The sequence below is a fragment of the Bufo gargarizans genome, chromosome 4 (genome assembly GCF_014858855.1).
Source record: "Bufo gargarizans isolate SCDJY-AF-19 chromosome 4, ASM1485885v1, whole genome shotgun sequence".
Taxonomy (NCBI): Eukaryota; Metazoa; Chordata; class Amphibia; order Anura; family Bufonidae; genus Bufo; species Bufo gargarizans.
In genome coordinates, this window is record NC_058083.1 from 516182566 (window position 1) to 516199727 (window position 17162).

At 45.2% G+C, this 17162-nt stretch overlaps 1 protein-coding gene across 1 annotated transcript in view; it reads right to left on the reverse strand.

Moving 5' to 3' along the window:
• The window catches only part of LOC122934019 (gastrula zinc finger protein XlCGF57.1-like), a 39889-nt gene extending 23261 nt beyond the window's left edge, over window positions 1-16628 (reverse strand). Inside the window, exon 1 of the mRNA XM_044289149.1 lies at window positions 16516-16628. The gene's annotated coding sequence lies outside the window, so the exon portion shown is untranslated. The remainder of the gene's footprint in view (window positions 1-16515) is intronic.
• Window positions 16629-17162: the final 534 nt, after the last annotated feature.

Sequence of the window (17162 nt, forward strand, 5' to 3'; positions counted from 1 at the left end):
AATTATTCAAAACTGATGTTACAAACTTTGCTAACCCTTAAATGATAACGGTCACCCTAATTTCAATTTTCATATATGTAGTTACTAATAACATGATATTCCAGAATCAGTTACTATTAGACTGACTTACCCCTTATTTAATAAGATTCAGCCCTTAGCAACCAGTCTTCACAAAACTGCAATTTCACTATTCAGTTAAGATGGCCGCCACTGCCCTCACCCTGAGGCTAATCCCGCCTGCCCTCACTAGCCAGTAACAATAGCCCCCCAAAAGTGTCAGTAACCAGAGCCCTCCCCCTAAAGGGTTAATCTCCTGCAGCACAAAGGGGTCCTCTTACCACATGTTGCTTTCATTTATACACTGAGCAGACGGCAGATCTCCCTTCCCTGGTCTGTGCTGCTTCAACTCTGCATTGTCCCAGCTCTGCTGAGTGAGGGAGCGTCTGCCAAGCGCAGGGACAGGGAGAAGTGCACACAGCCCAGGCACTGTTATCAGCTGCTGGGGAGGACCTGGCTTTAATCATTTACTTACAGTGCCTGGCTGTCAGTAATGTGACCCTGGACGCTGCGTGCTCCGTCTATGATAGAACATGCCTAGCAACCCTATTTTAACCCCTTAAGGACCTAGGGCGTACCAGTACGTCCTATTTCCCGAATCCTTAAGGACTCAGGGCGTACCGGTACGTCCTAAGTTTAAATCGCGATTGCGGCGCCCCGGGGGTTAATTCGAACAGGATGCCGGCTGAAATCATTCAGCCGGCATCCTGTCACAACGCCAGGGGGGGGTCATGTAACCCCCCCGTATCGGCGATCGCCGCAAACCGCAGGTCAATTCAGACCTGCGCTTTGCTGCGCGGTCAGGGTGTCACCACCAGACATCTGAGAAACTCAGACAGACGTTCTTCAGAACCTCCAACTTGAGGTTCCTTTTGTTTTGCTTTCGTTTTCTCATCTCGTTAGCCTCTCTCAGCTGTCATGTAGTTGCACTGATTGCATCCCTTTAAATCCCTTCCCATACTGCATCACTTTGCGGTTTATACAACTTCCTGGAGTGTGTGCATGCTGGATGCTACTACTGAGTCTTCTACAGATAAGTTTGTTCATTCCTTTGTGTTTTCCTGTTTGCTGGATCCCAGGTGACCCTGACCCCCTCCGTATCAAGTGTAGGGAGCCGGTGGTCGTGTCCCTCACTATTATAGGGTGTTCAGGTGTTATACAGTCGAGGAACGAGGATATGCGATCATCTACCATTGAGATTTTTGCATAGGCTGAGCAGTTAGGGAGAGATCCAGGTCTGTTGCAGGGCTCTCTCTTTGGTTCCTTAGTTTTGGATCCAGTCAGTCGGATCTTCATTTTGTGTCTTCTAGTTTTCTGTACACCTTCCGTGACAGAGGGACCGCGGGGATCAGAAACTTTAGTGTGCCTAAAATATCCATTTTGCACCCCTGCATGATTTTATTGTGGGGGTTGGGGGCGGTGCCGGAGGCGGGCGGTGCGGCAGGCGGGATCGCGATCCCCCGCCCGCCTCCTCTTGAAAATTCATTGGTGTTCAGTTGTTATACCAGAGTGTCAGCACATTACTGACACTCTGGTATAAACGGCTGACATCTGTGCAGATGTCAGCCGTTTAACCCTTTCCATACCGCGGTCCGTACGGACCGCTGTATGGAAAAGGTTAACTGTCAGGGAGCTCCCTCCCTCTCCCATCGGGGGGCTGCTGTGCCTTTGCAGCCCCTAGACAGGATGGGGTGACAGAGGTAGGGAGCCCCCCTCCTTACCATGGAGACATGACGCCTTCTCAGGCATCCTGCTGTCCATGGTGCTGAACAGATCTGTGCTAAAGGCATAGATCTGTTCAGACAAAGTGTAAGTAAAATACAGTACAAAACACTATATAGTGTACTGTACTGTATTATACAGACATCAGACCCACTGGATCTTCAAGAACCAAGTGGGTCTGGGTCAAAAAAATTTAAACAAAAAAAAAAAAGTTAAAGGGACTCTGTCACCACTTTCTAACCCCCACTTTTTTAACTATCGTTTTATTCATGGTGCCCTTCTGATTACAGTTGTCATCTTATATGTTAGATCTGCGGTGCCGTTTAGGTAAAAAATCGATTTATATCACCTGTCAATCAGCTAGATAAGGTGCCCAGGGCGTTCCTCTCCTCTTGAATCTGCCGCCTGCCGCCGCCGCCGTTGGTGCCCAGCTCCTCCCCCGGTCTCGTCAGCGCTGCCTCAAACAACACAGATCCGCCTCCGGCTCTCCCTCAATGCCCCCTCCTTTTTTTCGGAAATCTCGCGTGTGCGCACAGGCCTGCGCCCGTGCGTACGCATCCTTTTCTCGCGCATGCGCATAACGCGAACTTAGAGCGATGATGCCGAAAGGATGCGTACGCACGGGCGAGATTTCCGAAAAAAAGGAGGGGGCATTGAGGGAGAGCCGGAGGCGGATCTGTGTTGTTTGAGGCAGCGCTGACGAGACCGGGGGAGGAGCTGGGCACCAACGGCGGCGGCGGCAGGCGGCAGATTCAAGAGGAGAGGAACGCCCTGGGCACCTTATCTAGCTGATTGACAGGTGATATAAATCGATTTTTTACCTAAACGGCACCGCAGATCTAACATATAAGATGACAACTGTAATCAGAAGGGCACCATGAATAAAACGATAGTTAAAAAAGTGGGGGTTAGAAAGTGGTGACAGAGTCCCTTTAAGATAAAAAAAAAAACATTTAACACTGAATAAAAAAATAAATACACTACACATATTAGGTATCGCCGCGTCCGTAACGACCTGATCTATATAACGGTCATGTTACATTCACCCGCATGGTGAAAGCCATAAAAATAAAAACTATGAGAAAATTGAAATTTTGCCCACCTTACTTCCCAAAAAAGGTAATAAAAGTGATCAAAATAGTCACATGTACGACAAAATAGTACAAATAAAACCGTCATCTCATCCCGCAAAAATCATACCCTACCCAAGATAATCGCCCAAAAACTGAAAAAACTATGGCTCTTAGACTATGGAAACACTAAAACATGATTTTGTTTTGTTTCAAAAATGAAATCATTGTGTAAAACTTACATAAATAAAAATAAAGTATACATATTAGGTATTGCCGCGTCTGTATCGACCGGCTCTATAAAAATATCACATGACCTAACCCCTCAGATGACCACCGTAAAAAAAAAAAATGGTGTAAAAAAAGCAATTTTTTGTCATCTTACGTCACAAAAAGTGTAATAGCAAGCGATCAAAAAGTCATATGCACCCCAAAATAGTGCCAATCAAATCGGCATCTCATCCCACAAAAAATGAGACCCTACTTAAGATAATCGCCCAAAGACTGAAAAAACTATGGCTCTTAGACTATGGAGACACTAAAACATTTTTTCGGTTTTAAAAATGAAGTCATTGTATAAAACTTACATAAATAAAAAAAATTGTATACATATTAGGTATCACCGCGTCCGTGACAACCTGCTCTATAAAATTACCACATGATCTAACCTGTCAGATGAATGTTGTAAATAAAAAAATAAAAAAACGTGCCAAAAAAGCTATTTCTTGTAACCTTGCCGCACAAAAAGTGTAATATAGAGCAACCAAAAATCATATGTACCCTAAACTAGTACCAACAAAACTGCCACCCTATCCCGTAGTTTATAAAATGGGGTCACTTTTTTTGAGTTTCTACTCTAGGGGTGCATCGGGGGGCTTCAAATGGGACATGGTGTCAAAAAACCAGTCCAGCAAAATCTGGCTTCCAAAAACCATACGGCGCACCTTTCCCTCTACGCCCCACTGTGTGCCCGTACAGTAGTTTACGGCCACATATAGGGTGTTTCTGTAAACGGCAGAGTCAGGGCAATAAAGATACAGTCTTGTTTGGCTGTTAACCCTTGCTTTGTTAGTGGAAAAAATGGGTTAAAATGGAAAATTAGGCAAAAAAATGAAATTCTCAAATTTCATCCCCATTTGCCAATAACTCTTGTGCAACACCTAAAGGGTTAACGAAGTTTGTAAAATCAGTTTTGAATACCTTGAGGGGTGTAGTTTATAGAATGGGGTCATTTTTGGGTGGTTTCTATTATGTAGGCCTCGCAAAGTGACTTCAGACCTGTAGTGGTCCCTAAAAATTGGGTTTTTGTAAATTTCAGAAAAATTTCAAGATTTGCTTCTAAACTTCTAAGCCTGGTAACATCCCCAAAAAATAAAATATCATTCCCAAAATAATTCAAACATGAAGTAGACATATGGGGAATGTAAAGTCATTACAATTTTTGGGGGTATTACTATGTATTACAGAAGTAGAGAAACTGAAACTTTGAAATTTGCAAATTTTTCAAAATTTTTGGTAAATTAGGTATTTTTTTTATGCAAAAAAAATAATTTTTTTGACTTCATTTTACCAGTGTCGTGAAGTACAATATGTGACGGAAAAAAAAATATCAGAATGGCCTGCATAAGTCAAAGGGCCAGACTTATCATTAGCTTAGGTCAGAATAATGGAGTGAAAAAGTCCCAAAAAAATGCGCAAACGCTAAGGCTACTTTCACACTAGCGTTCGATCGGATCCGTTCTGAACGGATCCGATCATAATAATGCAGACGGAGGCTCCGTTCAGTACGGATCCGTCTGCATTATTTTAGCATATAAACAGCTAAGTGTGAAAATAGCCTCGGACGGATCCGTCCAGACTTTCAATGTAAAGTCAATGGGGGACGGATCCGCCTGAAGATTGAGCCATATTGTGGCATCTTCAAACGGATCCGTCCCCATTGACTTACATTGTAAGTCTGGACGGATCCGCACGGATCCGCACGGCCAGGCGGACACCCGAACGCTGCAAGCAGCGTTCAGCTGTCCGCCTGTCCGTGCGGAGGCGAGCGGAGCGGAGGCTGAACGCCGCCAGACTGATGCAGTCTGAGCGGATCCGCTCCATTCAGACTGCATCAGGGCTGGACGGCTGCGTTCGGGTCCGCTCGTGAGCCCCTTCAAACGGAGCTCACGAGCGGACAGCCGAACGCTAGTGTGAAACTAGCCTAAAACTGCGCACAAATTTGCGACTTCTTTCTGCTCTGCACTATGCTCGCCAGTTTTCTGAAAGTGGGCGTGTTTTCTTATGTGAATTAATCTCTAGACAGATTTACTATTGGGACTATTTAAAAAGTCACAAAAAAGTCTCAATTTCACTCCAGTGAGGACCATGCTTATCTTATGAGACTTTTTAATAGAACATGCAACTTTTTCATAAAAACGTGCGACTTTTGTAAAGCTGCTTACTGACGGATAAACTGCTACCGTCAAGCCACATTTATTACAGTCTTAAAGGGCCGATCATAAATCTGACTTGGCTAAAACTGACTTTAGCCATATGTGAAAGTGGAGTGAGCTGTCAGAGTGTTTTAAAGTTATCAGCACTTAAAGTGACACTGGTCAGATTTGCAAAAAATGGCCAAGTCCTTAAGGTGAAATAGGGCTGAGTCCTTAAGGGGTTAAGCACAGGTAAAAAGAGGCAGTACAGGGAACAAAAATGTGGAATTAAGGGGTAATTGAATACACAGTGAATAGTTGAAATAGGGCCACCAAGGAGATATTAACCACCTCCCGACCGCCTGACGCAGGAATGCGTCATGCGGGCGGCCGGGTTATTCCTCCTGGTCGCATCGGTGCGTCCTCTCGCGAGATGCGATATTTCCTGTGAACGCGCGCACACAGGAGCGCGTTCACAGGATCGGAAGGTAAATGAGTTCATCTACAGCCTGCCAGCGGCGATCATTCGCTGGCAGGCTGTAGATGCGATTTGTTTAACCCCTGAAAGGTATATCCGACGCTGTTTTGTTAACAGCGTCTGATATACCTGTAACCTGGTCCTCTGGTGGTCCCTTTTTACCAGAGGACACAGGGAGCTCTGTAAAGTAACACCAATCACTACACTACACTACACTACACCCCCCCCTGTCACTTATTAACCCCTGATCACCCCATATGGACTCCCTGATCACCCCCCTGTCATTGATCACCCCCCTGTAAGGCTCCATTCAGACATCTGTATGTGTTTTGCAGATGCGCAAAACACGGACACCGCGGATCTGCAAAACACGGACACCGGCAATGTGCTTTCCGCATTTTGCGGATCTGCACATTGCCAGAACTATATAGAAAATGCCTTTTCTTGTTAGGACATGTTCTATAGGCTCTACAAAAAACGCAGTGTTCGCCCGATCAGGCCTGATCTTGTGCGCACTCTTGCGTTCAGTCCGCCCCACCGCAGTGACAATTTTTTTCTTTCTGATCACTGCAAAAACACTGTAAAATCACTGCGGCGCTATAAAGATCACTTTTGAGGGGCATGGCGAGTTCACACAAGATTATTTTTTTGGGGCACAAGTTAGCGGAAATTGATTATTTTTTTTTGTTTTTTCTTACAAAGTCTCATATTCCACTAACTTGTGACAAAAAATAAAATCTCACATGAACTCGCCATGCCCCTCACGGAATCCAAATGCGTAAAATTTTTTAGACATTTATATTCCAGACTTCTTCTCACGCTTTAGGTCCCCTAAAATGCCAGGGTAGTATAAATACCCCACATGTGACCCCATTTTGGAAAGAAGACACCCCAAGGTATTCCGTGAGGGGCATGGCGAGTTGATATAAAATTTTATTTTTTGTCACAAGTTAGTGGAATATGAGACTTTGTAAGAGAGGAAAAAAAAAAATAATCATTTTCCGCTAACTTGTGCCAAAAAATATATATTCTAGGAACTCGCCATGCCTCTCACGGAATACCTTGGGGTGTCTTCTTTCCAAAATGGGGTCACTTGTGGGGTATTTATACTGTCCTGGCATTTTAGGGGACCTAGAACGTGAGAAGTAGTTTGGAATCCAAATGAGTAAAAAATGCACTGTGAAATCGTAAAGATTCTCATTGGAATTTGGGCCTCTTTGCGCACCTAGGCTGCAAAAAAGTGTCACACATGTGGTATCGCCGTACTCAGGAGAAGTAGGGCAATGTGTTTTGGGGTGTATTTTTACATATACCCATACTGTGTGAGATAAATATCTCTGTAAAAGACAACTTTTCCCATTTTTTTATACAAAGTTGTCATTTTACAGAGCTATTTCTCCCACCCAGCATGGGTATATGTAAAAATACACCCCAAAACGCATTGCCCTACTTCTCCCGAGTACGGCGATACCACATGTGTGACACTTTTTTTGCAGCCTAGGTGCGCAAAGGGGCCGAAAGTCCAACGAGTACCTTTACCCTGGGTTCACACCTGAGTCTTCTGAAAGGAGCGCTCTGTATGTGCGATTGTACCGACGTTTACAATCACGCATACAGAGACAAGCTAACACCCATTGTCGCGCGTTCCCGAAAGTCTATGTACGGGAACGCGCGACAAAACGCCCCAAAGAAGCTCAAGAACTTTTTTGAGCGTAGGGCGTTTTTCAGCACGTTCAAACGCGCTGTTAAAAGCTCAAGTGTGAACCAGGGCCATAGGGAAGCATTGGTTTTCATGTGTTGAGCGTTTTACAGCGCGTATGAACGCGCTGTAAAACGCTCAGGTGTGAACCCAGCGCTAGGCTTTACAGGGTTGCTCAAAATTTAGCCCCGCCCAAAATGCCTGAACAGTAAACACACCCCACAAATGACACCATTTCGGAAAGTAGACACCCCAAGGTATTCGCTGAGTGGCATATTGAGTCCATGAAAGATTGAACTTTTTGTCACAAGTTAGCGGAAAGGGAGACTTTGTGAAAAAAAAAAAAAAATATTTCCGCTAACTTGTGGCAAAAAAAAATAAAAATAATACTTCTATGAACTCGCCATGCCCCTCACGGAATACCTTGGGGTGTCTTCTTTCCAAAATGGGGTCACATGTGGGGTATTTATACTGCCCTGGCATTTTAGGGGCCCTAAAGCGTGAGAAGAAGTCTGGAATCCAAATGCCTAAAAATGCCCTCCTAAAAGATACTCATTGGAATTTGGGCCCCTTTGCGCACCTAGGCTGCAACAAAGTGTCACACATGTGGTATCGCCGTACTCAGGAGAAGTAGGGCAATGTGGTTTGGGGTGTATTTTTACATATACCCATGCTGGGTGAGAGAAATATCTCTGTAAAATGACAACTTTGTATAAAAAACAAATGGGAAAAGTTGTCTTTTACAGAGATATTTATCTCACACAGTATGGGTATATGTAAAAATACACCCCAAAACACATTGCCCTACTTCTCCTGAGTATGGCGATACCACATGTGCACACTTTTTTGCAGCCTAGGTGCGCAAAGGGGCCCAAATTCTAAAGAGCACCTTTAGGATTTCACAGGGCATTTTTTACGCATTTGGATTCCAAACTACTTCTCACGCTTTAGGTCCCCTAAAATGCCAGGGCAGTATAAATATCCCACAAGTGACCCCATTTTGGAAAGAAGACACCAAGGTATTTCGTGAGGGGCATGGAGAGTTCATGTAAAATTTAATTTTTTGTCACAAGTTAGTGGAATATATGAGACTTTGTAAGAAAAAATAAATAAAAATAATCATTTTCCGCTAAGGCTACTTTCACACTTGCGTTCGGGGCTCCGCTTGTGAGTTCCGTTTGAAGGCTCTCACAAGTGGCCCCGAACGGATCCGTACAGCCCCAATGCATTCTGAGTGGATGCGGATCCGCTCAGAATGCATCAGTCTGGCTCCGTATGGCCTCCGTTCCGCTCAGGAGGCAGACACCCGAACACTGCTTGCAGTGTTTTCGTGTCCGTCTGGCCATGCGGAGCCAAACGGATCCGTCCAGACTTAGAATGTAAGTCAATGGGGACGGATCCATTTGACGTTGACACAAAATGGTGCAATTTCAAACGGATCCGTCCCCCATTGACTTTCAATGCAAAGTCAAGACGGATCTGTCTGACTAACAATTAGACTTAGATTTTTTTTCTGAAGTATAATGCAGACGGATCCGTTCTGAACGGATACCATCGTTTGCATTATAGGAGCAGATCCGTCTGTGCAGATACCAGACGGATCCGATCCGAACGCAAGTGTGAAAGTAGCCTAACTTGTGACAAAAAATATACAAACTTCCATGAACTCACTATGCCCATCAGCGAAAACCTTAGGGTGTCTATTTTCCGAAATGGGGTCATTTGTGGGATGTTTCTACTGTCTGGGCATTGTAGAACCTCAGGAAACATGACACATGCTCAGAAAGTCAGAGCTGCTTCAAAATGCAGAAATTCACATTTTTGTACCATAGTTTGTAAACGCTATAACTTTTGCGCAAACCAACAAATATACACATATTGCATTTTTATCAAAGACATGTAGAACAATAAATTTAGAGAAAAATTTATATAGAAATGTAGTTTTATTTGAAAAATTTTACAACTGAAAGTGAAAATGATGATTACACTTACCGGTAATCAGATTTTCCTGACCCCACGACAGCACCTTAGAGAGATGGCTCCGCCCCCATCAACGTGATGTTCTCCCTTCTGATGAAGGAAGCCATCTCCGCCACTACCTTGGTAAAGATCCGAGGCGCCATGGAAAGGCCAAAGGGAAGCGCCTGGAACTGATAGTGCAAAAGACCTGACTCGGTTCTTACAGCCACCCGGAGGAATCTCTGGTGATCTGGATGTATCGGAATATGATGGTATGCATCTTTTAAATCCAGAACCGCCATATGACAGCCTGGAGATAAAAGATATATTGCTGACCGGATAGTTTCCATTTTGAATTTTCTGGCTTTCAGGAATTTGTTCAGTTATCTGAGATTTATTATTGTCCGGTATGACCCATCTGGTTTCTTCACTAGGAACAGGGTAGAATAGAAACCTTTCCCTAGCTCTGACTCTGGGACAGGAATTAACACCTTTTTGCTTGTTAATTTTTTTATTTCTTGCAGCATTACGAGAGAAGATCTTGACATCACAAATCTTTCTGAAGAACATCTCAAGAACTCCAATCTTAGACCCTCCCGCAGAAGACCTATCAACCATTTTCCTGCCATCTTCTCCCAAGCAGGAAGGAAGAATTTTAATCTTCCTCCTACTGGGATCATGGCGTCATTGCTTTCCCTGTTTTTCCATACGAGCTGTGGCTGATCTAAACAAAAAAAACTTTACTCCCGTATCTAGGCCTTGCTCTCTGCTCTCTATCCCCCGTATGCTTCTTAATTTGAAATCTTGACGGGTTCCGAAAGGGCCGTTTATACTGCTTGAACTGAGTGAAGGACTCCTGGGGAAATTTTTCCTTCCTATCTGCCGCTTTTTCGAGTAAAGAGTCAAGTTCAGACCCGAAAAGAAACTGGCCATCACAGGGAATGCTACATAGCCTGAGCTTGGACGGCATATCTGTCCCTTTCCAATTTTTAAGCCACAAAGCTCGTCGCGCAGAATTGGAAAGGGATGTGGCTCTAGCTTCCAGCCTCACCGCGTCCACGAGGCATCCGCAATAAAGTCCGCGGCCTTTTGAAAAGTGGGTATAGATGCCAACAACTGCTCTCTAGGGCATTTATCCTTGATCTGCCCCTCCAGTCTATCTAACCACAGTGACATACACCTCGCAACAACAGTGGCAGCTATACTAGGCCTGAAAGCAGCCGCAGAAGATTCCCACGAATTCTTAAGGGAAGAATCTATTCTCTTATCTAAGGGGTCCCTTAAAAATCCCATATCCTCGAAAGGCAAGGAGGATCACTTAGAAATGGCTACATCCAGTTTTGGGGCCTTGTCCCAAGATGTAGAAGCCTCTTCCTCAAAGGGGTACTTCTGTTTAAAGGTTTTAGAGATAAATGGCTTCTTATCTGGCTTTTTCCACTCTTTCTCTATTACCGCTGACATAGATCTATGGACAGGGAAACATCTACTCTTCCTTTCCCCAAGCCCCTAAAACACAGCATATTCTACAGATCTATCCTCTTTGGTATCCTCTAACTCCAGAGTAGATCGGATGACTTAATAATTTGTCCGTATCTTCTGCTGGAAATAGGAACTTCCCTTCTCTTGTATTATCTTCAGAAGAGGAGGAATCATTAGAGTCCCCATCCCCAGAGAAAGATTCACTATCTTCTGATTCCACGTCAGATTCCTGCCTCACCGCTCTTCTCCTCCTCCTACCGGCTTTCAGGGACATTTTAACTTCGGACATAATAGATTTTAGATCTTTCAGAAGACTCGGAGTCTCCTCAGCCACCGTCTTCTCAATGCACTGCTGACAGAGCTTCTTAGTGTAAGAAGAAGACAGCGAGCACTTGCAGATAGGGCATTCCTTATTCTTTTTCTTGGCCACCACCTTCTTAGGCACCGTCTAAGAAAAGGAAACATACCCATATCTAAGGAAACAGCCTAAACCCTTTAAGGACCAATATTAGGACTCACAATACCGGCGGCAGGATCTCAATATCTGCACTTTCAGACCTCCTTTCTTCATCCATAATAGTAGGTAAACCTGCACTGATAAAACATTGCCAAAGTTACCCTTCTGTCACCAAGTGCCCCTCTCACCTGAGAGATACACAGCTTCCTGCAGACCCACCACGCCACAGACACCACTAGGACAGAACTTGGTCAACCTTTCTTTCTTTCTTTCTGGTACCCTGAGCTCAGTAATCGGGGATCCAAATAACTCAAGACGCTTCCATACCTGAGCAGGGCTTTTTTTAATTTGCTGGGATGTTGAACTTCCGGTCACCTGACCGGAAGTGCACGGCTGTGGAACGCACTTCCTGTTTGGACGCCATCACCCAGTGTCTACATCCTGTGGCGTCCTGGCTGGTCTGCAATATCCTGGGGCCTTCTGGCCACACTCAACGCGTCAGTGCGGTCCTCCTCGCCTGAGGGAGCGGCACCTTCTGCCCCTGTGGACCGGGATCCCTGCCATCTCCGTCCCGCTACCCAACACCTGTGGGCGAGGAATGACACAGGCAGGTACAACACGCCGCCGCTGACCCTCCGGCATCTACCAGGGCTTCCAGGTCAGGATGACCAAACTGCAGGCTCCCGTACCAGGACAAGAAACCTCACTGAGGTGGGAGAGTGGCTTCACCTTTTTATGCTGCAGGTTTCCTGTCCTGGGGGCGGAGCCATCTCTCTAAGGTGCTGTCGTGGGGGAGGGGAAAAAATGACTTTTTTTGCAAAGATTTTGGGCAATTTCGATTAATAACAAAAAAAGTAAAAATGTCAGCAGCAATGAAATACCACCAAATGAAAGCTCTATTAGTGAGAAGAAAAGGAGGTAAAATTCATTTGGGTGGTAAGTTGTATGACAATAAACCGTAAAAGTAGTGTAGTGCAAAATTGTAAAAAGTGGTCTGGTCATTAAGGGAGGAGGCCGCTCCATCCTCAGTGCGCCTGCGCCGGGTGTAGATATGACGTCATCGGCGCAGGCGCACTGAGGATGGAGCGGCGCGAGATCTTGATAGCAGACAGGGCCAGCCAGAGGACGATCGCATTCGCTGGCCCTGTCAAATCAACATGCGGAGGGGGCGTCTATATGATAGGAGGATGCGGCTGCTACCAACAAGTAGCCGCCCTACTTGCTGGTAGACAGGTGATTTACATATTATAAAAGTATGTTTTCTTCATGATCTACTGAACCAAAATGACTAATAACATTATATATTCATATATCGCTGTATAGGGATTATAAGAAGACAAAAAAAAAAATTAGTTTAGTGGGGTCACTGTTAAAGGGGCGGTGACTGTTAAAGGGGCGGTGACTGTTAAAGGGGCGGCCACTGTTAAAGTCACCGTTAAAGGGAGTCTGTCAGCACATTTACCCCTTTTTAACAATTCCCATAACGCTGTAGCCGCAACACAGATGAATAAAACGGTACCTTTATATGCTTTTGTGGACTTGTAAAACTGCCAAAAATGAACTTTGATGCATATGTAAATGAGGGCTCGCAAGTGCCCAGGGGCGGCGTCCACCGCGTTGGTGCCCAGGCAGCTCTGCCTCTTCGGCTCTTATCCCCGCCCAGCCTCTTCCTCTGCCCGCCCATCTGTTTTCTCTCCCGCTCAGCGAGATCCCACGCCTACGCGCTGACTTCCTTGGTCGGGGCATGCGCACTGCGATGCCCATTGCTGGCACGGCATCGCAGTAGGCAGGTTGTGTCAAGGCAGTTTCGAGCGAAGTGCGCCGGCCGGCGCATGCGCACTTCGCTTAACGAGGCCGCTGCCAGGAGTCCGCACGGGCGCATCAGGTTATACCTAGTGCGCACTCGCGGGATCTGGCTGAGGAGAGCGGACGTTAGAGAGACGGCGATGAACTGAGGTAGACGACTCTGATGAAAGGGAGGGCGGCGATTTCAATTCAAAAGGCGGCGCTGGGCACCAAAACGAGATGGCTGCAGCCGGGCACCCTGCATCATGAGACGTCCCCTTGGACACATTTGTGACGTGAGTGACAGGTGATATAAACCTGTTTTATATGATTATAGAGCCACAGGCGCATTTGATAAGGTCACTTTAGGATTCAGTGTATTAGTAGGGACCTCGCTATATGTCTAAATTCTGATGACAGAATCCGTTTAACTGCTTAAAGGGGCGGGCACTGTGGAGGTCCCTGTTAAAGGGGCGGGCACTGTGGAGGTCCCTGTTAAAGGGGCGGGCACTGTGGAGGTCCCTGTTAAAGGGGCGGGCACTGTGGAGGTCCCTGTTAAAGGGGCGGGCACTGTGGAGGTCCCTGTTAAAGGGGCGGGCACTGTGGAGGTCCCTGTTAAAGGGGCGGGCACTGTGGAGGTCCCTGTTAAAGGGGCGGGCACTGTGGAGGTCACTGTTATGGGGGAAACTGTTGATATCTTTTTACAACACACGGAAATATAAAAGGAAATAGATGAAATATACCCGTGCGAAGCCGAGTCCTTCTGCTATTAATTATATATTGGGGATCCCCAGGTTTACCGGCATAATTATACTCAGATATACCCAGGTTATACCAGCATAGTATATACTATAATACACAGGAGGATGACTATGTATATACCTGCGCTGTACATATAGATTACACTCAGATAGACCCAGGTTATACCAGCACAGTATATACTATAATACACAGGAGGATGACTATGTATATACCTGCGCTGTACATATAGATTACACTCAGATGTACCCAGGTTATACCAGCATAGTATATACTATAATACACAGGAGGATCACTATGTATATACCTGCGCTGTACATATAGATTACACTCAGATATACCCAGGTTATACCAGCACAGTATATACTATAATACACAGGAGGATGACTATGTATATACCTGCGCTGTACATATAGATTACACTCAGATAGACCCAGGTTATACCAGCATAGTATATACTATAATACACAGGAGATGACTATGTATATACCTGCGCTGTACATATAGATTACACTCAGATAGACCCAGGTTATACCAGCACAGTATATACTATAATACACAGGAGGATGACTATGTATATACCTGCGCTGTACATATAGATTACACTCAGATAGACCCATGTTATACCAGCATAGTCTATACTATAATACACAGGAGGATGACTATGTATATACCTGCGCTGTACATATAGATTATACTCAGATATACCCAGGTTATACCAGCATAGTATATACTATAATACACAGGAGGATGACTATGTATATACCTGCGCTGTACATACAGATTACACTCAGATAGACCCAGGTTATACCAGCATAGTATATACTATAATACACAGGAGGATGACTATGTATATACCTGCGCTGTACATATAGATTACACTCAGATACACCCAGGTTATACCAGCACAGTATATACTATAATACACAGGTGATGACTATGTATATACCTGCGCTGTACATATAGATTACACTCAGATAGACCCAGGTTATACCAGCATAGTATATACTATAATACACAGGAGATGACTATGTATATACCTGCGCTGTACATATAGATTACACTCAGATAGACCCATGTTATACCAGCATAGTCTATACTATAATACACAGGAGGATGACTATGTATATACCTGCGCTGTACATATAGATTATACTCAGATATACCCAGGTTATACCAGCACAGTATACACTATAATACACAGGAGGATGACTATGTATATACCTGCGCTGTACATACAGATTACACTCAGATAGACCCAGGTTATACCAGCACAGTATATACTATAATACACAGGAGGATGACTATGTATATACCTGCACTGTACATATAGATTATACTCAGATAGACCCAGGTTATACCAGCACAGTATATACTATAATACACAGGAGGATGACTATGTATATACCTGCGCTGTACATATAGATTACACTCAGATAGACCCAGGTTATACCAGCACAGTATATACTATAATACACAGGAATATGACTATGTATATACCTGCACTGTACATATAGATTATACTCAGATAGACCCAGGTTATACCAGCACAGTATATACTATAATACACAGGAGGATGACTATGTATATACCTGCGCTGTACATATAGATTACACTCAGATAGACCCAGGTTATACCAGCACAGTCTATACTATAATACACAGGAGGATGGCTATGTATATACCTGCGCTGTACATATAGATTATACTCAGATAGACCCAGGTTATACCAGCATAGTATATACTATAATACACAGGAGGATGACTATGTATATACCTGCGCTGTACATATAGATTACACTCAGATAGACCCAGGTTATACCAGCATAGTATATACTATAATACACAGGAGATGACTATGTATATACCTGCGCTGTACATATAGATTACACTCAGATAGACCCAGGTTATACCAGCACAGTATATACTATAATACACAGGAGGATGACTATGTATATACCTGCGCTGTACATATAGATTACACTCAGATAGACCCAGGTTATACCAGCATAGTATATACTATAATACACAGGAGGATGACTATGTATATACCTGCACTGTACATATAGATTACACTCAGATAGACCCAGGTTATACCAGCATAGTATATACTATAATACACAGGAGATGACTATGTATATACCTGCGCTGTACATATAGATTACACTCAGATAGACCCAGGTTATACCAGCATAGTATATACTATAATACACAGGAGGATGACTATGTATATACCTGCACTGTACATATAGATTACACTCAGATAGACCCCGGTGCTGCTCCTGTAGCTCAGTCACTCCCTGGGCAGCCTAGTGCCTAGTGGGCTGAGTGCTGGCGGAGGCTGACTGTGCCTGGCCGAGAGAGCTGGCGGTGAAGGGGTTAATGCCCCCCCTGCCCCAGTAATCCTGACAGACAATGGCGGTGACTACACACCTACCTGCCCTGCTGGACACAACATGTACCCACCTAGAATGTATGGGCTTCTGAGAGGATGGAGCCCCGCCCCCAAGTTGTTCTAGAAACTAATGTTCTCCACAAAACCTCCCTGACTGTAAACCTGTCCCTAATCCTGACCCCACAGGAGACCGCACAGAACACGGAGAGGACGCCCCGCAGCCCAGCACACAGGACACTTACCTGAACCTTACTTATCACCACCACATATCTCAGAGTCACATTACATCACCAAAGGTAGATGCTAGAACGGAGCTGTTAGAGGGAGGTCAGTGACGTCACTGGTCACATGCTCCTTCGGGGTCACAGGACCAAATGTGGGAGGTGCTGACAAACCCGGACTGCAGGGGCTGTGTGTGCCGGGGGGAGGGGCTGTGTGTGCCAGGGGGAGGGGCTGTGTGTGCCAGGATGTGGTGCAGTCCTGGAGTACACAGAGCTTCATGGGGAGCGGGGGAGGGGCGGCATATGCAGCTCATATATGAGGGGCAGGGGGAGCACTCAGGGGCAGTGGGGGTCATGGAGTGCAATCTGGTGCAATTACAGGGGTTACAGTACAGAATCGGCTGTAATCTGGGGGCCATGAGGGTGCAGGTTGGGGGGGGGGGGATGGGGTGTAGATCTGTGATGAGGGGACATAAGGTGTAGATCTTTGAGTGTAAAGTAAGGTGTGATGTCAGTGGTCACGTGACTTCGCTACTACTCACACATTGGGGAGAGCTGTGTGTAGAGGGCACAGATGGGAAGGGGGCAGTGATGGCGACCTGTTCGGTGGTTAGTACAGTCTGTACCTTGGGAACAGTTCGCTGGAGGGGCTCGAGCAGCAGTCGGTG